The following is an 8,128-nucleotide window of genomic DNA, read 5'->3' on the forward strand; positions in this document are numbered from 1 at the left end:
ATTTGAATATCGAAGTTAATCCCTTTCCACTTTGAACTCAGACTGTCATGGCCGGTCCATAGGACATGAAAACGGAGTCTTCTATTCCGATTCTGGGTCGTCAGGCCTTCGTCAAACTGAGCAATTAGGATCGTGACTGATGCGAACCGGAGTCGCGTCCGATCACGACGAGTACGAGTCGAGTTGGATCGGGACTCTTGCTTGGGCTTCCTATCTGCACTGCCGCCGTAGTAGATGAACCGGAGATGAAAAATGCTGAATTTTTGTCATCGCCTTGCCGGTGATCACGAGCCGGAGGTGAATCGTCGTGCTTTGTTCAGCATGGCGCTTGAAATTGAAGATGACATTGTCCTGTGTCCAAACGCCGGGCACCAAGCGCTCCTTGCTTTCTTCTCATGATGGAATACGTATGTGTGTGCTCAAGTATTGCAGCACGTACAAATCTCAGACTCCATCTCTTTTTTTGATTCGTATTTGATTGATTTTCCATGCTATTTGATTGTGTGACCTTGTAGATTACGTAATCTTCTAGCTTTCCTTGTATATAGGCATACGTGACATGCATGCATGCCTAGTGAAGTCCTGCCGTGACCCAAGTCGGACTGAAACTTCTTCTCGTGATTAGACCGGAAATTTTGATTTCAGTGACGACTTGATGCTTGGCCTCCGGCTTCCTGCGTTGACGAGATGGCTGCTGTTGAAGTTGAACGAAGCCATCGAATTTCTTCGATGAATATCGACGAAGTTGAAGTAGTTGCCAGTGGTTCGGGGAGCGTTCTCGCGAAGTCGAGGCCGTTGCTGGCGAGTCGCCGAACCTTCTTGTAAAGTTGCAGATCGCCGAGCGTACTCACAAAGACGAAGTGGTCGCCGGCAGAGTTGTGGACGTGGTTGCCGATGTCGTCGTAGCTTCAGGTCGAACGAGGTTGCTGATGGGCTGGACACGGCTTGTAGCGGAGACCGAGCAGTTGACGGAGTGGTGCATGTGCAAGCTTTTTAGAATATGCATCCCACGTGCACAATCGGCTAGCATCTTGGAATCTTCGTGGTAGCCTTCTCATGTGTACATGGCATAATTTCCCAGGACTTTATTCACAGAAACAAAAAAATAGGAACTGACGTCTTGCTTCCTTCCTTGATGCACACTAGTAGAGTCCGCACGTGTTCCAAAAAATTCTAATACATAATAAGTTTATATTATAAAAGTTGTAGTGACTAATAATAGTATGTTTATAAAAAAAGATATACATGTTGCAAAGGACTTTCAAAATTTTTAGCAAAAACGAATAGGTTCAGTAACCAACAATTTAGCAAAAAAAGAAATTTTATTCATAAAAAACTAATAAACAAGAATTTCCGTATTCAACCAATACAGTTATGAAAATCATAAAATCTGAAGATATTAGGAAATAAATGTTTGAATTCAGTAGCCTAAGTACATTTCAAACAATATCAATTTTTAAAACGAATCCCAAATCTTGTCAAAACTAAAATTACTTGGAGTAATGGTAACTTCAGCGTAAACTTTACTTTTACTGCAGTCTTGATGTTGATGTATAAACTTTGGGGGTAAAAGTTACGGATTCATTAGCTTCTTGTTCTGTTGTCTTACAATTGAGTCTGTTGTCTTACATGTATAAACAATTAAGTCTGTTGTCTTATAATTGATCAAAGTAAAATAGTAGGGTGCACGTGCGGCATCGCACGTGTCTGAAGAACAATGTTGCGAAAAAATAACTATATTAAATTTTAGTTGCAATAAGCGTGTTTAAGAAACTATATACGGTGAAAACAAGCAACAAGGTCTCAATTGTGGTGAAAATATACAAAATATTCAAAACATGAAAATATATATAATTATAAAAATAGGTAAATGGTATGCATAAGATAGTGTATAATAGAATGTATAAGTATATAATTATAAAAATATGAACATGATACCACTATGAACACGGCTGCTTTTCCAATAATGCATTGCGTTCTTATTCACTGCAAACGAACTGAACAATGCTCCAATAGCCCTCGCCTAGTAGTAGGCGAAGTTGCATTCTTCCCTGGGGCCTCGACAGGCGACGTCTGCCTCACCGCATGCTTTCCCACCTCTCGCTGGCGATGCCTCCCCCATCCGTACCGCTGCTCACCTAAGAACAATTGAGCCTAAGAACAAGAATTTGAGGATCCTATTAAGCAGCTATTCGTGAAAGACTTTGAAACCTCATACTTTCCATAACCCTCATGTACTTGAGCCTAGGAGTAAACGAACTGAATAACACAATACTTGAGCCTAAGAACAGGAATTTGAGGACTCTATTAAGCAGCTATTCTTCGGTGAAAGACTTTGAAACCTCGTACTTTCCATAGCCCTCATGTAGAGTAATCAATTGTACATTCATGTGCATTGCAAATAAAGTACACATCCACGGGCTTATGATCAATTTTTCTCCCCCATTGCAACGCATTTGCTAGTATTATAAAAATAGGTAAATAGTATGTATAAGATAGTACGAAGCATGTGTGGCTAATTAGGAGATAATTATATAGATAATCATACAACATGATATAATACTGTCTTGGCGGTTCAAACACACTACAATAATATAAGTTAAACTGGCAGAAGATTTTTATGAACTGGCCATCAACTACCAACAAAATCAAACTCTTAATGGTCAATGTCTTGTAACGCATCATTGTTTATGCACCTATAATACTCTGTTCTCCACCTCTGCTCATCGCGATCTCGCTAGGGTTCCCCGTCAATGAGCTCCTCATCAACACGAACCCCACCGTCCTCGCCGTCACCGCCGCAGCCTCCCACCAAGTCAGCGGCGCTCGCTCCGGCCACCTCTTCTCCCCCGTTGATGGCCTCGTCCTCTTCACCTGGCCTCCATTGGCCACGTCGCCTCAACTCTCCAGATTATGAAGGCTGAAAATGATATAAAGTTTAGTTGTTTAAGTGATGAGCTCTGGTTTCAAACAAATTGCATGTGACACCTTTTACTTACTTTTCAATGCCCAGTGCTGCATACTTGAAGGGGTTTAACAGAATTAAGGAGTGGCAATATCGAGGTGTTTTACTTTTACACACATATATATAACAACATGAGCATTTATATACAACATAAGTACTTAAAGAGTTCAAGGAAGCGTATATTACCAGAAACAACATAATATCCTGAAGTATGATGTTTAGGTGTTTGGAGTTGAAGTCTTGTCTTCACCAGCCATATGGGACTTGTAAACAAGGACGCCTCTATAGTGTATAATAACAATAAAAATAGTTTCATGAATAAATGGCACACATAATGATCAGATAAAATATCAGTAAATAAATAACACTACTAATGTCAGTTGTCAGAGAAATCATAAGGGTAATGCACACTATAGAAGGTCCAGTTGCATTTTGACAATTTAATAGTTAACGTTTGAATCTTAGACTGAACAATGAAAAAAAAGTGATCCAACAATATTGATCCTTTTAGAAAAGATAAGTCAATTTCCATAAAAAAAAGAGAAAAGATAAGTCAACGTACAAACCAAAGAAACTGCTTCTGTAGCTGAGATGAGATGTTAGACCGAATGAAGCTGGTCATCCTTCCTCTGTAAGTATCTTTGTTTAGCTCTATTATAACTTACAAAAAAAAATAGTTGATTCAAGAACTGCAGGATAAAAGCCCGCATAAAGTCCTCTCAGACCCTGCAAGAAGCTAGCTAAACAATAGCATGCTTCCGCGCCGACGTGATCGACATGACCGAGACCGAACCCGATGACTTGCTCACCGTGGCCTGCACTGTGGCGCTCGAGTCCTCGGACAGGCAATAGCATGCTTTGTTTCTTGAAGTCTGTTGATGCTTCCAATTGCCAAGACATACATACCAATCAATTTCCGGATGAAAAATACCAACTCAAGTTTGTACACCCTGCAAGTAAAGAAGAAACCTTGTAAGTTAATCGGAGGAGGATATCTTGGTGCACAATATGTTCTAATACCGTTTCTAGAAACAAAAGAACCGGCAAGTCTAAAATAAATAATTGGTAAATTAGGATATGGTGTAATACTCTATACATTCATTTTTTTTTAAAAAAAGTAAGGGCTTACTTCTTTCCATTTGTTTGCATTTTATCCTCTATAGAATTCAATACATGACATCTTCCACAAATATAGTAGAATGAAAATAATTTAGAAAAAGTAAGACACTTGGTATCCACTTGAAGAAATCTTCTGCTAGAAAAGTAAAATAGTCTGCATTGGGCAAAGAGGATGACCACAGTATACCAATGGAAAAGATAATCAGATGTATTTATCTATATCAGCATCAAAAAAAAAGTTTACCTACAATCAGAAGACAGTTTTAAGATAAAGGGTATTGTAGAAAAGCTGTAGTCTAGTAGTGATGGTTGGAATAATATAAATTTTATTCGAAAATAAACTCAGTACCAATTATCCAAAAAGTGGTTCAGTTGCCAAGCCCATTATGATCAATTTACAATTTGAGAAGTTCAAAAATAACTAAAATTTAATGTCCTGAGCCCCGTAACAGAAAAACTATAAAGTTTGAGCATGTATGTTCCTCTTTTGTGATTATTATTACTTTGGAAAATATCCACCAGCAACAGTCAGATTCATTTTCGATAATATCTACTGACAGTATCCACCAGCAACAATCAGATTCAACAATACAAAAGTTGGTAGACTGACAATAAGTGGCCACATATTTGCTAAATGCTACAGAGTAACCAGGGTACTTCTGAGTTCTGACAATCTATTAGCATTACCATTGTTTTGATCTCGTGGTGGGGATCCCCAGACATCACTCCAAGACCTGCCTGTGTCTGAATTATCTTGGTTCACCATCCGTTTTCTGACTTTTTCCTGTGAAAATCATGCAGATTTACATTTAAAACATTTATATTTTTTTCTATTAAAAACCATTGCATAAGGTGAGTGCAAACGGACAATACCAATGCAAGACTTTTGCCTGCCTCTCTTTTGAGCGAGCTCTTGCCTACCACATATAGAAAACATATAAGGTGACATTTAACAACAACACAGATAGGCAGTGGTCAGGTCCAGAAGAAATCATGTTACTTATACAATTGCACTTTGGTAAACTCGATATTGAATGTATGGCATCAACAGATTACTTTGAATTTTTCCATAGAGAGCAATTAAGTTAATTTGCATCCATGACTGAAGAAAATGGAAGCTTATAGCATGCCGTGGAGTAAATTAGGTAAAGAAGATAAAATGACATGAATAAAGATATAATTACCATTCAGAAAACATCGACTGAAGCTCCCATACCAGCAAGCATCAAACCAACCTGCTCAGATTTGAAATTCTGATTACTGTACTGCTAGAAGAATTCCGGATAATAGCGGCAGATAACTCTTCTAAATTAATTACTACACAATGCAGTATGCACGCTTATATAAAAATGCAAATTAACCGGACTTGCTTCAGAGTCAACCACAACAGTAAATAAAACTATAGAGGCCACACCGAATTCTAAGTTCCATCTCATAGAAAGTTTACTTACATTCACCCTCTCTACTCTACGCATCTTCTCAAGGAGTGACAGTTGTGCTGCAGAAGTCCACTGGATACAGCCGACAGGGCTGAAAATGGAAATAGAAGTTTGGCACAAAAGACATTAGCATCCAGAGAACTGAAACACATCAGCAACATATTCACTAATTTGTTCGAAAACCTTGAATATCTTGCAAGAACCGTTGCACTAATAATGCTATGGAAACAACAAGTAACAACTGAATAGATTCAAGCACTTAAAGATCTCACCAACTATCAATGGCATCCTAGATTAGTTCAGTGCTACCCAACTGGGAGTAGACCCTTGACATCCAAAAATCTTCCTCGACTTGAAAGACATTAGGGCAGATATTGGCACAGTTTTACACTCTGTACCGTTGCATCCACATAAATAAATGAATCGTGCTACTCATGAACCAAAAGCAAAGCTTATATTCCTAGCAGAGCTATCAATATACCAATGCAGGTAAACTCATCAACGAACACTTGATCCTTGGGTGCAGTCATCAAAGAAAGGGTTTATTGCTGTTGTTGTGTACCCATGGATCTCATCATACACTGCAGGTTGTGCTGGATCGCTCAGCACCTGCCCTTCCACACCCCATGCTATCTCAGATAGATAAGATCAGGAATATTATCTGAACTGAACCTAGATAAAAAGAGAAGTAAATCATTTTTCTTGGCAAAGTAAAAGTATCATTTTGATTCTTCGCCAAACGTTATATAGCCTGTAAACAAAATTATGAACTTGTTGCTACCAAAAGCAAAACAATCTAGCAATTACTTACAGAGGTTTAGCCCAAAGAACTAATTCTTTCCTCTACGATCAGAATAAACAAGCCAAGGTAATTGCTACATGGCACACCAAGGTTCCGGAATATACACACCACACCCAGAACGGAGTAGTAATCCTCGGCGACATCCTCCTACGGCCTCTTGTGATCCGCTTGCGCCGCAGTTGATCGGATCCTGAGGTTTAGGGTGCTCCTACCAATCACCATCCTTCTAGAAGAATACGGATGCACAAGATCATGGTGCTCTCTAAAATGCACCACTAATTGCTAATCTAATCCACTGCTCCTCTTTATGGAGCCCAACTTGTGGATCGAATTATCAAAAATGGATGGGCACACATCATCTCGTACCGCATCAGGAACAAAACAAGCAGCACGAAAAGAGAGAAAAAATGAACCAAGAGCGAAAAGTCGTACCTCTTCTTCTTCCTGGCGAGGTTCCACATCCTCTAGATCATGTTCTCCAGGGGTATGTTCTTCTCTTGCGGGCTCCGCATCGCGTTGGCCTGCACCCACCCACGTGCACGCGCTGTCACACACAACACACAGATCGATTAGCACATCCCGTAGATCAACAACCAAGGAAGAACGGCGGCGAGCAGGAGAGCCAGGTATTAGGAGCGCGTGCCCGCCCTCAGCCCGTAGCGCACACCGGGGGGAGGGGGGCAAGGAGCAGAGCCGCGCCACGAGCACGGCATCCAGAGTAGAACGAGGATGCTCCGGATCGATCCTCCTCGTGGCATTCATGAAGAATGACTGAATGACATTGCCCGGTGGCGCGTCGAGGATGGGGAGGCAGCGCATGAGGCGTCTTTGGCGAGGAGGTGCAGGACGGGTGACACCGTGTTGGGATGGGGAGGCGACGGCCGGGGGGTGAGGACGGCGCGGAGCCGGGAACGGAGCGGCGGCTGGGCGTGGATCGTCGCCGGGCGTCGCGGATCCGCCGGGACAGCGCGGACGGTGCGGAGCCGGGGAAGCGGATCGGCGGTCGGGCCGGCGCGGCTAGGACGGCATGGACGATGGCTAGGACGCCTCCTGCGCCAGATCCGCCCCACCCCGTCCTCCTCCGCTCCGAGATGCACCTCTCTGGATCCTCAAGCCCTTGCCTCCACCAGCTGCAGTTCAGCTCCAGCAAACGGCGGCGCGGATGGCGGCTGGGCACGGAGCAACGGAGGCGCGGACAGCAGCCGGCGGCCGGGGACGGCGGCCGGGAACGGGGGAGCGGTCCCACGTGCGACGCGGATCTGCGACGCTGGGGGAGGGAGCGACGTACGGGAGCATGGACGGGGGAGGGGAGCGGCGGCGTGGACATAGCGTCGGCTGGGCACGGAGCAGGGGCTACGTACGGGACGGCGATGCGGCCTGCAGGTGGGAAACACGGAAGGAAAGGAGAGGGGGCACGCAGCGTGATTGACGGGCGGGATTGGGCGGGGACGCGTGGGCGGGTAGATGCCGCCAGGGTGAAAAAAAAATGTCAATTCATTGGAAACATTTTAGAAACGCTGTTTTTTTCTTCGATCTTCTAGATTTCTATGTCCATGTTTCTTCCAAGTGGGGACAGCGAGAGAGAATGTGAGAGGTGGATAGGAAATTTACAGGAGGAATGTTTCTTCCATAGTATAGATGCACATCTTTTATTGACTCGGGCTGTGTTTAGATCAATAAAATAGTGGTAAAAATGGTCACATCGGACACTGTGGCACACTGTAACATTTTTCGTTTGTTTGTGGTAATTGTTGTCCTACCATGACCTAACTAGGTTCAAAAGATTGGTCTCGTCATGTACAT

General features: G+C 42.8%; 1 long non-coding RNA gene across 14 annotated transcripts; it reads right to left on the minus strand.

Moving 5' to 3' along the window:
* Positions 1-2,508: 2,508 nt before the first annotated feature.
* LOC120644216 lies at positions 2,509-7,761 on the minus strand. Of its 14 annotated transcripts, XR_005663517.1 has the most exons (11): positions 6,758-7,761; positions 6,005-6,195; positions 5,796-5,915; positions 5,536-5,614; positions 5,269-5,319; positions 4,958-5,001; positions 4,772-4,868; positions 3,775-3,915; positions 3,528-3,625; positions 3,152-3,247; positions 2,511-2,920 (listed from the first exon to the last, which is right to left on the minus strand). It is a non-coding gene; the product is annotated as an uncharacterized LOC120644216 (long non-coding RNA). The 14 variants fall into 14 exon arrangements; XR_005663510.1 differs by having other exon boundaries at positions 3,528-3,915; positions 6,758-7,760; XR_005663511.1 differs by lacking the exons at positions 5,796-5,915; positions 6,005-6,195 and adding an exon at positions 3,000-3,071 and having other exon boundaries at positions 2,509-2,920; positions 3,532-3,915; positions 6,758-7,757.
* Positions 7,762-8,128: the final 367 nt, after the last annotated feature.

This window comes from Panicum virgatum, chromosome 8K (assembly GCF_016808335.1).
Source record: "Panicum virgatum strain AP13 chromosome 8K, P.virgatum_v5, whole genome shotgun sequence".
In the NCBI taxonomy this organism is placed as follows: Eukaryota; Viridiplantae; Streptophyta; class Magnoliopsida; order Poales; family Poaceae; genus Panicum; species Panicum virgatum.